We start from the raw sequence: 15622 nt of genomic DNA, 5'->3' as shown, positions 1-15622 counted from the left end.
ACCCTGAAAATCGATGAACCAGTTGCAGAAAATGAATGAATGAATGAATGAATGAGCATGCTATAGCTTTGATGCTACTTTTGTTTTGACATAAATGGGCAAACCTGATATTATCTAGATGGTAGTTTTAACATTTGCCAATGACTAATTTGGCCAGTGACACAGCTTTTATTGTAAGTCTATCCTGTCAGCAAACACTATGGTGTTTTAAGCATTTGCAAGCACAGCTTTCTTTTCAGAAGATGTCTCTAAAAAATTCTCTGTTTTTGTTTCTTTTTTATCCAATGTTTTGCTCCTTGACCCGGTGTATGTATCCATCAGAAATTATGTTCAAGTACCTCTGATAAAACTGGAAACCAAGACAATATTACAGGCCCAATTAAAACTTTCACAAAAGTGTGATTATATAAACACAACTGGTACTCAGCATTTTTTAAATAAAATAAAATAAAATAAAATGATACTTTCTCCAGATATTGCTCTCTTAAATTTTTCCAGATATTGGCCCATCTCAGTGGACCGTTTAAGTACTTATAATATTGAACATTTTATTTTCAAATTTTTCATTATTTCATATGTTTTTTATTATTTTATCTTTGGATTATTAATGCTTCAAAAGAAGCAGTAGCTTAGAACATCTGTAAATGTTGTTGTAATGTAACTGTATGTAGGAGTAAATGGCTACAGCTGGTGTCCGTCTATATGTCAGTGTGTAATAAAGGCAGAAATGAATAATTATTTCCTCTAAATGACCTTTCTATAAACTGCTAAAGTTAATGGCTCAGGGCTGTATTCTGAAAGTAATAAATCCATTCTGCTGAAGCTCATTCAGTCCGTTCTTATATTTCAAACTAAACGCTGATGTTAAACAAGAAAATCTTTAGGGTTTAAGTATGTTACACGGAAATTAATTAACTGGGGTACCAACGTGATTCAATTATTCACAATGATGTTTTTTTAAAATCATGACAGCCCTAATTTAATATTATTTACCTAAATATATTTATGCTTAATGCTGTCATACTGCACAAATAGTTTTTATTTTTTTGTCCCAAAACCTCAATACATACAAAAGACCAAGCTAGAAATAGGACATACAATTTTTCAAGATGTAAATTAATACCACAGGAAAAGCGACTGGGTGGCATGTATTGTTTTTATGTGGCAGTTCAAGGGCAACAGATTCAGCTTCTTTATTTTCCTATTGTTATTTTTATGCACCTGAACCTCGCTAACTACAGAAATCAATCAAACTGCAGTTTTTGTTGTTTAATATATATGAACATCCTGGTACACAGTAAAATTGTTCTTGCCTGGTTGCTTTATGACCTGCATAACTGGACATGGATTGAACCTGACAGACTATCAGATGCAGCCGGACAGCACAGACGACCAATCAGGAAAGACTCTGCTCACTGAAACAATGTATGTAATATTTATCAGGGAAATGAAGGCATTATTAAATGGGCAGTACGTCTGGTCTTGGTTTCTAAAACATTTGGGAATAATTTCATTCGGATCTGTTTCAGATTCCTCAAGATCTGATCTTTTATTCCATGTATTCAGTTTATTCATGTGGTGTTGCACTGTTATGAATGGATCAGACACAGCAGTGCTACAGGAGTTGTCGAACTGAGAATAGCAGACTAACTAAACATTTTCAGCCAACAGCGTCCTGCATTTGCTCGCAACTGGTTCCCTATAGTGATCGTTACTATTACTGATGTCATCATCAACAAAATATAATTAATATCTGAAGGTAACGGCATCCAAGCTGCAGAATTATGCTGAAAACACCTTTGATCTGGCACCCTGGCAGTGTTTGTGGCAATAGTGTTGGATGAGTGTGTACCCACCACATGTCCAGGTCAGATAAGGTTCAGGTAGTACCAGGTAGCCAACATAGCAAACTTTACTGTATAAGAATCATGAAAATACTATATTTTATCTGTGTTAACCTAGAAGTGTTTACCATTACCACAAATGTACAGGGTCCTGGGGTTGTGGGTTGAATCCCTAATTAATTTCACTCTGTGAGGAGCTTAGTGTGTTGTCCCCATGTCTGCATGAGTTTCCTCCAGGGGTTTCAGTTGCATCCCCAATCCAAAAACACATATTTGTAGTTGAATTTACTGTGCAATGCTGTCAGCAGGTGTGAGGGTGAGCGAGGGAACACTGTCCAAGATAGGCTCCAGACCCACTGTGACACTCAACTGTTTGAAGCTGTTGCAGAAGATAAATTCATTCATTCATCGTCTATAACCGTTTATCCAGTTCAGTGTTGCGCTGGGGGCAGAATCTACCCGGAATCACTGGGTGCAAGGCAGGAACACACCCTGAGGGGGAGTCAGTCCTTCGCACTGCATGTTTATTAAACGTTTCTGACATATTAAAAACTTTAATGAAGCATTTTAAACTTCCCAAGCCAGCTTTTTAAAAATAGTGTATAAAGTTTTCTTTCCATTCACCTCAGATGACATAACAGTAAAGACCCTTTATTTAGCCTTTGGTGTATTCATGTATATATAGCTACATCTCTTGCTATTTTTCCAGCTGTGCTTACTGGAATATGTGTCAACACACACACACACACACACACACACACACACACTATATCTATATCTATCTATCTATCTATCTATCTATCTATCTATCTATATATATATATATATATATATATATATATATATATATATATATATATATATATATATATATATATATATATATATATATGTGTGTGTGTGTGTATATATGTAGAGAGAGAGAGAGAGGTGGGAAAGAAAGAAAAACGAGGAGAGGTAAACACCCCATGACCAAAGAGCATGGCAGGGAGTTGTTGTTAGGACTGTGGCCTCAGGATGTGAGCAGGACCCCGAGGGTACACCGGCAACAGAAGGTGAAGACACACGGAGAGCAGGGGGAAATGTATGCTCTTTGATATTCGCCTTCTTTCCTCCTCTCTCCCTCGTTCAGCCGTAAACATGATATGTCTACAGGCCAGAATAACACTGAATATCAAATAGACTCCTGAGAGAGAGAGAGAGAACGATAGAGACAGAGAGACAGACTGAATAGAAAAGAGAAAGAGATGTGGTGGAGAGAATGAGAGGGATAGACAGACAGTGTATGATGGAGAAAGAGATGAGAGCGACTGAGGAGAAAAAGAGGGAGGAAAGGGAGAGTGAAAAGAGAGATGGAAGAGAGAGAGAGATGGCAGACTTTGCTTCAGTGTGTTACAACTTTCCTCTGCGACTGGATATAGTACACAATGCAAATCCATGAATGGAAATAGCTTTGGCTTATTACTGTAGCAGTATTCTGATATTTCAAGGTTATTCCAATATGGAAACATTGAACATTTACAAAAAAATTTTTTGCATTTTGCCTTAGTTGACTAGTATCTGGCACCTTATTTTTAATCAAAAATATCAAATAAAATATCAAATATCAAATATCAAAGAAATAAAAAGAAGAGCGCTGCCATTTATACTGATGGATGGCAGATGACACATAGGCTCTTAAACTGAATATAACAATATTTTATTTCGTCCATGTTATATTTAAACTCTTGAAAAATGTGCCTCAATTGTTCCTCTGTGTAATTATGGATTTCTTTTCATTTTCTAACTAGTACAAATTAACTGCAAAATCTGAAGAACAAGATTAAAATGTAGTTATGAAGGCATTAGCACAAGTGCAATTTGTGCCTGAGAAAACCTGTTTGGAAATGTCCACACTAGAACAGTGTCTGTTGCTTAGCCGCAGGAGATGGCCCAAACCCATTTCTTACTTTTAACCCAACCCCTTTTTTCAAGTGTCAGCTTGCCCCTCGGAACTCAGTTACAAGGTGTATTGATAAAAATCTGGCCCTATGAAATGGGACAACCCTTCAAAAGCCTGATGCATTGTGTATAGGCAGCTCTGCCAGTGTGTAGGGATTTCAGAGAAGCAGTACCATGCATCAGCCTCTCTGTTGGACTTTAGTTAAATATCATGCCTTCAGAATTGTTTGGCAATCACATATTATCACCCAGTCATAACTCTTCTGTGATATGAATCTGAATTCAGCTTCTTATTTCAGAGCTTTTTGTTGGAATCTTACAGTTTCACCTTAAAAGGGATGTCTTAGATTGTGGGGAAATGCAGTACTCTCTGGTAATTTACATTCAGATGCTGTGGGTGTTTTAATGTGGAATGGTGTGTTTGAGGGGAAAAAAAACTACAGTTGTTTGTTGATGAAGTTTAACCTCTCTGTAAGATTCTATTCTAGTTCTTTGAATTATCACAGAAACTCTTTTGTTTAGCTTTATAGCACTTTTTGGTAATGTCCAGAGTATGGAGATATTTCCACCATAAGTGATCCAAAGTGAATAAGTCAACATTACCCACCTATGGAGCAGGAATATAGCAACATCCTCAACATTTGGAGTTCTCTTCATTGTCAAAAACACTTCAGATTTCTCTGCCATGAGCAGAGAGAGAGAGAGAGAGAGAAAATCTAGCAAACCAGATATAACGTTTTTTTTGTTTTTTTTTTACTAATTTACAGACACTGAGACTTCGTAAACACATTAGACCGGTTTTAAGCACATAAACAAAGAGAGATCAAATGGTGGGGATTTTTTATTTATTTATTTTTTTTTAAATAAAAAGTGTTTTTTTATTATAGTCATGAACGTCACCTTTACATATCATAGTAACTTCATGGCCAGAATGCAATTGCTTAAATTTTTAAGGTGGATCTAGAAATTAGCTAGCTAAGTACTGAGACCTTAGCATTCTACTAGCAAGGCTGTATGATTTTTAGGAAGTAAAGGGTCACAATATATAAAAACTAAATTAAAATACGACCATAAAATGGCTAGTCTAGTCTTTAAAAGAGAAAATACTGACATTTATGGGTTTGTTTGTTCGTTTGTGCTTCGTAAACACATTTGACTGGTTTCGAGCAGCAAACAGACTGAGAGCTAGCAAATTGTGAGGAAGCATCTTCTGAATTTTATAAAAAGCGTTTTATGATTACAGTCGTGAAATACACCTTTATAGTTGGTTAATACAGACTTTTCATACGAAAATTATATTTAATATTAATATTAATATTTAATTCATATTAAAATATTGATGTTTATGGGTTTCTCACATCATGCAGATTATTCAGAAAGTGTTCTGGGAAATGTCTCATAACATTTAGCTTGGAGTATGCCTCTGAAAAATCTGTAAGTCCATGTAGCCCTAACCCTTCGCCCTACCCTTCAGTCCCCACAAGAGAGACCTGTCAATCACCACGAAATGCAGAGCTTCAGTACAAAATAGCTGCTTGTAAAATCTGTGAAGTTACAGCAGCTTTCACATTTGCTTTTATCAGACTCACAACAGCAGCTCATGACATTTGTTTTGAAGAGGTTCAAACGCTCCTTGGGTCGGTGGCTGAGGAAAATCTCCAGTGAAAGCTGAATGTGCAACTGTGAGAACTGGAGCTGTGTTCAGCCTAAAAAAACAAAGACAACACACAAATACACAAATTAACAGCATCTAACTTCTAAACTGTTAGAAACGAGGTATTGTGATGTCACGGCTCCATTTCATGAGGGAGCTGTACTAGTGGAAAGCTAATGTTTCTTTAAGTGCTTTTCACATGTTTGGTAGTTCAAATAGCTTGGTCCATGTGTTTTGGCAGATACTGGGCAAAGTGAGCCTAGGCTCAAGGTCCTGCAGCTGCTCCAGGGCATTTCATTCCCAATCATCCTTTTTATGCACCAACCTAAGGAACAAATATTCAAAAACTGTTGGCCAGCCCTAGCAGACAGAGCATGTTAAAATGGTCTCATATCAGTAGTGTCCCACAAGCCCCATAAGAGTGCCTCCCTACTGTTATTAGTTTGATTGTTTATATGTTTGGGTATTATCGTAAGTGTTTGTGGGCCTGAATCATTGTGACTACTGCAGGTTTTTATAGAATGAAATACTTGTCTGGTGGGCTGGAACATCAAGCCTGTTGATTTGTTAATGCTGGAGCACTGATGTAAAATCAATGTTATTAAGGCATCTCTGAGACACCACTTTATCTCGTTTTCATTAAAAGCAGTGGAAGAAGACATAATCACTTCTAGTAGATGAGAAGGTAGGAACACAAATACACACACACGCACACACACACACACAAACAGAGTCTCTCACGGTAGACACTCATTCAGTCCAGTAATTACGGCCCTGCATCTGAGAACACGTAGAGCATTGACTAATAAGACCATCACTGAGCCTCCTGTCCTTTCCCTGTCCCTTGCTCCTCTCTCCTTTCGCTCTCCTCATAATGATCTTCACAGTAGTGTCTGAACCACATGCAGCTTTTACAATCCTAGCCTCTTGTATGTCTTACAGGCAAAGTGCTTTTCCTATTAAATAATGCGTTTAATAGTCAATAAATCTATGTGTTTTATCCCAACCTTGCACTGAGACATTGTGATTACGTGTGATGTAGTGGCCACCAAGTTATGTTTGTTCAAAATTACTAGGTTTTATATTTGCCTCGTTCAAGTTCAAATCACAAAGTATGATGAAAAAGCCTTATTATAAGATACATATTTAATTTCTGATTCCAAGCTTGAACAAATTATCAAAAAAAAAATATTGTAATTGGTTATTGTAAAGATACCCTTCATTGAAAAACAAGCATTTAAAATTACTATTATGTCTTTTTCTTTTTTTTTTCAAAATAATAGCATAGGGCTGAGAGCAAAATTGCATCCTAATATATTATACAGCACATACCCAGTAAACAAGGAACGTCCCTGGATGTTCAAAATAGGTCTAAAAGTAGTCTGTCTGTCAAGGACATATTTTAAACGTCAATGGACGTCCAAAATCCATCTTAATCAGTTAGTTAAGTGGTGACCAACCGATAACGTCAGTGGACGTCCAAAACACGTTTTATACAAGTCATTTATTTAGGGACCAATTAATAACGTCAATGGACGTCCAAAATACGTCTAATAGTCGTCTTTTTAATGTCTGTGTTTGGACGTCTTTTCAACTTTCATTTTCAACCTTAAGAGAACGTTCATTAGACGGCAGTCATTACGTTATTTCAACGTTGAATCAGCGACTAACTGTTTACTGGGTACAGTCTTCCTTCCATATCCATGGGTTCCACATTTTGAGATTAAATCAAATGTGGATCAGAAATAGTGGGGAAAACAATCTTGAGGTAAATTTTGATTTTTCCATGCAATGCTGAATCCACACAAATAGAGTGAAGTGTAAGCATAACCTACGGTAGCCTTTGCCATTTCACACAACCTCAATCACTCTCTAACACTCACTGTTTGAGCACTGTTCACCTCACAGTTTGGCTGTTAATGACTAGTGATTGCTCTTGTAATTGTGGCAAACTATTATTTAGTAATATGTTGATTTGGACACAATCTATAGCATTAGATTCATGCATCAAAAGACAGTCTGGCACAAGTCTGTACACAGTTGGAAGACAATATTTCCATTTAAAAGGACACCTTAAAATCTGCTGATTGAGAGATTGTAAAAATAGCTTACTGGAATAAATATCGCTCAATTCACATGACAGACAGTCAACCAAGTAGCAGTGAAGTCAGACTGTTCTGTTAATGTGCTGTGCCAAAGGACACAGCGAGGACTTTGGGAACTGTGACACTCTCCATTCGCCCCCTAAGGTTAAAACTGATGAGGAATTAATGGCAAAGACATTATGAAAGCTTGCTTCCACATGTCTAGACTCTCTGACATTTTTCAAGGTTATTTTTGACATGTTAATCATGTAAATTGAGCATCAAGCCAACGTGCCACTTTTGAAATTTTGTTGACGTGACCAATAATCCATCGATGCAGAGGAAATCAGATGCAGTTCCTTATTTATATGCAGGTTAATTATAGCAGTTTTCATGCCAGAGTGATAGATTTCTGTCTTGTCATTGATTACAATCCTCAGTCATATGAGTATAATTTTATTTTGTTCCCAGGTATTATTCAGGTGTGATTGAATACAGTTTACTGTTTAACAAGAATTGCAGTATTTCAGTAAAGATCCATTCAGCGATTGCATCTTGATCTCTTTTCATTACGTCTCAGAACATATTTTTGAATATTTTTTAAAATTGTATCTATTTTTTTAAAATATTTTTCATATTTTTTTTAGCATTTTAATGCATATAATCGCATAATCTAATAATCATTTCATTCTTTATAATTTGACCTTTCACATTTTCAAAACATTTTAAAAAAGAATTTGTGATCATTTTTTCTTTTATTTTCGCAGGTTTCATTTTTGAAAATATTTTTCTACAGATAATTAACTTCAATCCCCAGTTTCAGGCTGTGGAGCAGTGGCGCTGTCTTCTTTGGAGTGATGCAGCTCCTTCCAATAACTTTGGGATGAGTCGGAGTGGCTTTTGTGATCCAGAACTAATCACCCAATCAGCACATGAAATGCTCACCAAAGATTTTTGTGGCTGAATGCCATAAAACCCCCAGTGTTCTAACACACAACTAATGTGTACAGCTACTTTGAAAATAGGTCATTTACTGTGGTCATTTTAATATTTGCTGTCAGCTGACAGTGGCTTCAATGTTAAACAATGATCTCTGTGGGGAGCTTCACTGCAGAGAATCTCAGATACTCGCTTTGAGAGGCAGCAGCGAGCTGAAGAGAGGCTCTGGGGCTGTGCTGTTATCAGTACTGCTGATCTCTGAGCTGTGTGTGTCGCGGGAGTGTGTGTGGGAAAGCAGAGGTCAAAGCACAACTCTCCTATTGCATATCAGCACAGACCGCAAGAGACCAGCTCAGCACTGATAACACCTCCAGAGGTGAGAGACACTGATCGCAGACACTGATAGACATCCATTGTCCCTTCAGTTTCTCTCTCTCTCTCTCTCTCTCTCTCTCTCTCTCTCTCTCGCTGTCCCTCTCTTCCTGACTCTCTCATTCTCCATTACTAAACATACATTTGTAATGTACATTTGTGATTGCTCTATATATTTATATAAAACACACACCTTCTTTCAATCTGCAGAGACAGCTTAGAGATGGCAAGAGTATGTGTGTAACATAGAGAGAGAGAGAGAGAGAGAGAGAGAGAGAGAGAGAGAGAGAGAGAGATGAGGTTAAGGTTCTAATGCATCCTCTGTAAATATTAGATGAGGTTCAGCATTTAATGGATGTTAAAAGCTCAAAAGCACTAGTAATGGTTTTGGGACGACTTCTCGAGAGAATACAAGGCCCATGATCATATTCTGCCCCAAGTCTTGACGCTCAAGATCAGCATCTTGAGACGGCTTACATTTCTGCTGCGCACACGTGACAGTCCCTTTCTAGTGCCAGTGCCCCTGTTTCTGCTTCATTTTCTATGGTTGATCTTGTGGAAATGACTGTTAGTATTTCAGCAGTTCCACCAGCTCATGTCCAACACCTCAGCATTAACTACTTCATTTAACTAGGCTCACATGTTTTTATTTTTATAAAATGTTGTTTATTTTCTCTTCAATTAGTAGTCATCTCACACTCCACTCATTAGTAAACCACCTCTATTCGCACCCAGAGCTACCAGCCTCGGGAAGTTGTGGGTAAACATGTTCTACCTCAGAGAGGTCAGCCCACCATTTCTTTTCAAATTGCTGCTAATATAATGCCACGGAACCGCTTAACGCATTGGAGGAGAATGCAAAATGCATAAATCTGTCACATCAGCTAACAGACACCCATGCTGTTAGAGAGCTGAGGGGGAGTAAAAGCCATCCCACCCACCCAGAGAGTGGGGCCCCTTGTGCTCTCTAGGACTCATGGCTTCAGACGATTGTGTCATCATCAAACAGTGATCTGCTAGTGATAGGGCCAGGGCTCTGACAGCTGAGCCCACTGTATGAACAAAGGAAGCCTGTACTTGAGGAAGACTTTATGTGATTTCCTTTGCATTCTTTGCAAGGTTTTAGATTCTCAAACCTAAACTGTAAAAAAAAATCCATAAAATTTACGGTAAAATACTGGCAGCTGTGGTTGCCAGAATTTCACCGTAAATTTTATGGTAACATTTTTGGCAATCATAAATTTTAGATTTAAGGACTGTTTTGTTTACAGTACATTTCCGTTAAAAAAACAGATATACACCGTAAAAACATGGTATTTACATAAAAATAACAAAGAAACATTGTTTTGCTATAAAATTAACGTGTAAATTGTGTGACAAATTAGAGAAAGGAGACTGAGATATAGCCATATTTAGATATAGCCAAACCACATCCTGTATTCAGCCCTTAAAAGGAGATAATGCTGAAAGGACTAAAGAAATGTTCGGTATCTAGGTGCCACACGCGGAACACAGGCTGACGGTGAATTTTCCTGACCAACACACGTCTCGACATAATATGCACAGAAACACAAACACACACAATGATCACCCCAATGCAGCCCAAAATCAGTAAGTCTCAAAGACAGAAAAAAAAAACAAAGAAACTCTGAAAATCACAGAAAATATGGAGAGGCAAAGCATGCTGGGAGCTCCCTAATGAGTCTCAGATCCTCCCAGTCCTTGGACAATTATACCGTTCCTAATGGTTTGTGTGTTTAACAGTGAAATAATGTATATTTTACAGTGAAAAGATGTAAACATTTATATTTCGGCTGATAAAAGTATTTACGGTATTTCACTGTTACAGAAACTGTTTTCAACCTTTTTAGAGTTTACAGTCATTTACTGTCATGGTTTTACAGTTTTCCACCGTAAAATTCACAGACATTTTTTACAGTGTACTTTATGACTTGATAGTCTTATTTATCATGTAACACTTGGATAACACTTCTTCTGTACCTTTAATTTTTACAATTATTACAATTTTTTAAAATTACAATTTTAACAGTATGACATCAAAGTTGCCATTTAATCTAGATTCCAACTGATCTTCCCAGTTTATTCATTGCAAATTCCCTATTAGCTAAGGCTCCCCAAGTCATGCCATGCTAACAACCTGGGAAGGTGAGGTCTAGCACAAACTTCCTCTGAGACATAAAGCCAAATACTGCTTTTTTCAGACTAATACTAATGCAGTGCTTGTTGTGCCAGGTAACTGATGCCCATACTATGCTTGCTGTAGGACGTGAATGAGGGCCATCTTCCTCACCCAGAGAAGGTAAGGCCAGGTTTGCTATTGAACAGCTGACTGCGATCGAACCGCCATATCTTGATATTTTTATTTTTTTCTCGAATTTAATGAGGTCACAGTGTGCACATTCAATTCCGTAAACACCCTGTCTTAGAAATTATGTTGGAAAATATAGTGCAGTTTCAAAAATTAGAGGGGAAATGTCTGTCCACACTCCCTCCAAAATTGGACCAAAGTTTCATTGATTCTTTCCTTGATGGTGACTTGGATTGCATTCGTACTGAATGCCAGTGTCTTGGACATTTCAAATTGGCCAATTTTGTGCTTGAATTATCAAAAGGTGCATTAAAGTAGTGGAAGCTATAGGGACTACTATGAGACCCATTATTGTCACTGCAGCCACAAGGAGCCTGGTGTCTTGCTTTGCTTTGTTTAGGACCAAAGAAAATGACAGTATATGGGATCTAATGTCTTTGTCATGACTTTGACCATTGCCATCGTGTCCTTGTCCTCAAGTCCTTAGCTTCAGTGATGGCACCATAAATGACCTCCTCTTTAGCTGCCATTTCAGTTAAGATGAGGGGAAAAAAGTAGCACGAGCAGCAGGCAAAGAACCCCTAAAAGCCACAGAGCTTAAATGTGACTTATTTCTAGACTTTAGATGAGGTCCTGCAGTCAGACATCTTACTTCAGAATGAATATCAGCCTCTGTGATTAAAATGCATAGCGCCTCTGCCTTTCTGTCAGCCATTAATCAAATATTACACCCTGGATTCATCAGAAAGAACATGATGAAGTTAAGGAAGCAGGTCATTAGATAAAATGCCATGTGACCAGTACTCTTTCCACTCCAGTGTCCATCATGTCCTTCCTTATCCCTCTTCTATATTGTGTAATATTTATATATGTTAAGGACAATAGAGAAAGATCAGAGACACCAGTCTTTGTTAGACAGATGTTGGACTTGTTTGAACATTGTCTATGTCTAATTTTTGAATACTGAAAAGCAGATTATACTAAATTAACTTCACTTAAATGTGTGCATCATGAGTAACATGAGTAACATGTACACTGATCTCCCAAAACATTACAACGACCTCCTTGTTTCTACTCTCATTGTCCATTTGAACAGCTTCTAAGTGCATTTTGTAGTTCTCTAACCCCACAAGGACCACACAAGACCAACACAGAGTGGACATGATTCAGGTGGTGGATCCTTCTCAGTGCTGCAGTGACAATGACTTTTTGGTGGTATGTTAGTTTAGTGAGTGTGGTGCTGGAATGAGTGGATCAGACACAGCAGCGCTGTTGGAGTTTATAAACACTCCCTGCCCACTCTGCCACTCTTACATTGTTGATCCATCTTATAGATGCAAAGTATAAAAACATGTTACATCTCATGGGCACCGTATGTTTTCTGACTTCGTGGATATGTGGCGCTAGGTCCCTAATGCACACATTTCAAAAAATGAAATCTAAGCAAGTAAAATTTACATAAATGTAGTCTAAATATCTAGTATTATTCATTTGGAAATTGTCGTAAGAATATAATAAGAGTATTCAACTTATTTCTAACTTATTTTTACCTGTTTTAAATCATTTTACCTACAGAAAGTGTCTTATTCCATTGGCAGATATTTTTTATAATTCATGAAATAACATAAAATGATGCTTAAAAGAAGCAAAAATATCTTTCTGTAGGTAAATTAATTTAAAACAGGTAAAAATAAGTTAGAAATAAGTTGAATACTCTTATTATATTCTTACGACAATTTCTAAATGAATAATACTAGATATTTAGACTACATTTAAGTAAATTTTACTTGCTTAGATTTCATTTTTTGCAGTGTAGGAGCTGCAGAGCCGTGGGTCGTTTCCCTTTTGGTGTTGCATCGTGCCATCATGAGTGTGGTAACAGTAATGGCAGTGGGTAGCATAATAATATAGGTTAATGTTATTATTCCACACTCATTAATTATTACAATGTGAGATGAATGTACAGTACATTTTTGCTGAATACTTTTTCTAAGTCATTTTATAAGCAGGACAATGCATGCTTTTGTAATTTAAAGTGCCTGATATGACCAAGGAAATAGCAGTGTGTCACGGGGACGTGAAGGGTGGACTAACAGAGGCAGACACACTCGCTACAACACAGATAATTTATTATAGAAATAACAAAACAAACGGACTTGAGGAGAAACATGAAATAACACGACTTAGAACATAGGAAAAGAGCACGAAACAACACTACAGGACTGGGGCATGAAACAGGCAAGAGACCGAACGAGAACTAGAAACGAGCTAGAGAAACAAAACAACAACAACAAATGACCGATGACAGGAAGTGACAACAACGGAACTTATATACATGAACAAACAAGAGACACCTGACACAGATAACGAGGGAAAATGACAAGGAGGCGGAACAAAGGTGGAGCTAGGGTGGAACGAGGGCGGAGATAGGAACAACAACAAACAGACAGAGCCACATGGCAGGGGAAAACAAACAGGATTGGGCCAGGATGTGACACAGTGAACATACAGCATATAGAAGGTAGATTCAACCTCAGGTTGATTTTAAGTTGCACACATGTAGCATATGACATAAGAGTATAACAAAATCAGTGTTGCTCCTTGATATGGTATGTTAATGTTGCATAATGACACTGAACAAATCCTGTTCCTATTAAGCATGGCGCAGTACTTCACTTTTGGTTCTTTGGGTAGTGGCGTACAAAGTTAATTTTGGGTTATTCAGAAAAACAAGATTATCAGAGTGCATCGTTAACCGATGAATGCTAATAACATTAATTACACTCATTTCCTACCATGTCTGTACAATGTAACATAAAGCTTCCCGGCAGTGGATATAAACTCAATACTCAGTACGGGAGGGTGGGGGTGTGTGGAAGCAAGGTCTATATTAGAGATACTAGCTACAGGACGGATACTTTATTACACACAGACACATATTCATCTCTCACTCTGAGCCATGTGCAAGACTGTTCATTTCTCATTCTTTCTCTCTCTCTCTCTCTCTCTCTCTCTCTCTCTCTCTCTCTCGCTCTCTCTCTCTCTTTTTCACACTCTGGTTACTATATCAGGCATCAGCTGCAGTTGCAGGGAGCAGCTCCAGCTTAATGAGAGGATGCAACAGAAACCATGCAAATTGATTTTATCTGAGACTGGGCCTAAGCACCGAGATAAACAAGCCGACTTATTCTTGTAATAGATGCCTGCTGCTTTGTTGCAGCTGTCAAGGTTGTGTTTGCCTGATCCTCTGCTTAGGGTCACACTTCTAAAATACTTCAGAAACAATGGTGTTCTTTAAAAAATCAACAAGTATCTCTGTATGTTCAGTTTTACAGAAGATAGAAAAAACCCTTCTACTTCTAATGAAATCTACTGCATATTCCCTTAATTCTAAGTCTTGGGCATCACTGCACATGGCATCTGTTTTCAAAGGATAGATACACGGTTGTTTGTGGGCAGAACATTTTGTTGTGGTGCTATGTAACACTACTGCAATGCGTATTTTTAAGGCTATTTGTAGTTCAGTTTCCTTGGTCCACAGCAAATCAGAAAAAGATATGTTAACTATATTTATATGAACACAAGTGGATTCGGCAATACTCTAAGTGTGTAATCACACTACACAATATGTACTGTGCCCAAACATGTTTGAGTCCAGTTCTTTTGACTAATGTTATCACTCTGTTCTGTGCAATCACCCTAGTGGCAAAAGGATCACTCTGCTGAGGTGCAGTGTTTGCTGGAATTTGGGATGACGAGACTATACTGGAACAAATGTATACAATGCACAAGAACTCCAAGATTGCTACTATCTACCTATTTTTATATGAGAACAATGATTAATAATAAATTACCGTGCTGCATAATTGATAAATTTATAAGGCACTAGAGTCCCCCCACTTCAAATAAGAAGCAAAAATTAAGCCAATCATGAACCCCACTGCTGTGCAAGAGCACCTTTATTCAAAACAAAAAGTCACAATCTGACGATGTAAGAATGATTGGGCCCTCAATGCGTGTGCAGGACATTGAGGACAATTCTGTACACAAGGCATTGGGCACACACCCTGGACAGACTGCCAGTCTATTACCAGGCATCATTCATTCATCAAGCCTCTCACACCTGTGAACAATTTACACAGCCAGTCCACCTGCAAAAATGTGTTGGAGGAACCCCATGCCGACACAGAGGGAACACACCAAACTCCTCACTGACAGTAACCAGAGGTTAATTACTCCCAAATAATTAATTATATAGAAATGCCCACCTGGTTCTTATTATTAACCGTGTAGCGTCTATTCCCCAATGCATTAATTATATTGGGTAATGTACCAAATGTTTCATAACTCAAGCTATCAAGCAGATATTAAATATCTCAAAGCTGGGTAATTATTTGAGGTCACAAATGTCTACGCATGAAAAAAACATCCATCTAATTCTATAATAATAAAATAAATA

The sequence above is a fragment of the Hoplias malabaricus genome, chromosome 4, assembly GCF_029633855.1.
Source record: "Hoplias malabaricus isolate fHopMal1 chromosome 4, fHopMal1.hap1, whole genome shotgun sequence".
NCBI classification, from domain to species: domain Eukaryota; kingdom Metazoa; phylum Chordata; class Actinopteri; order Characiformes; family Erythrinidae; genus Hoplias; species Hoplias malabaricus.
Note: the sequence above shows the minus strand (reverse complement) of the source record.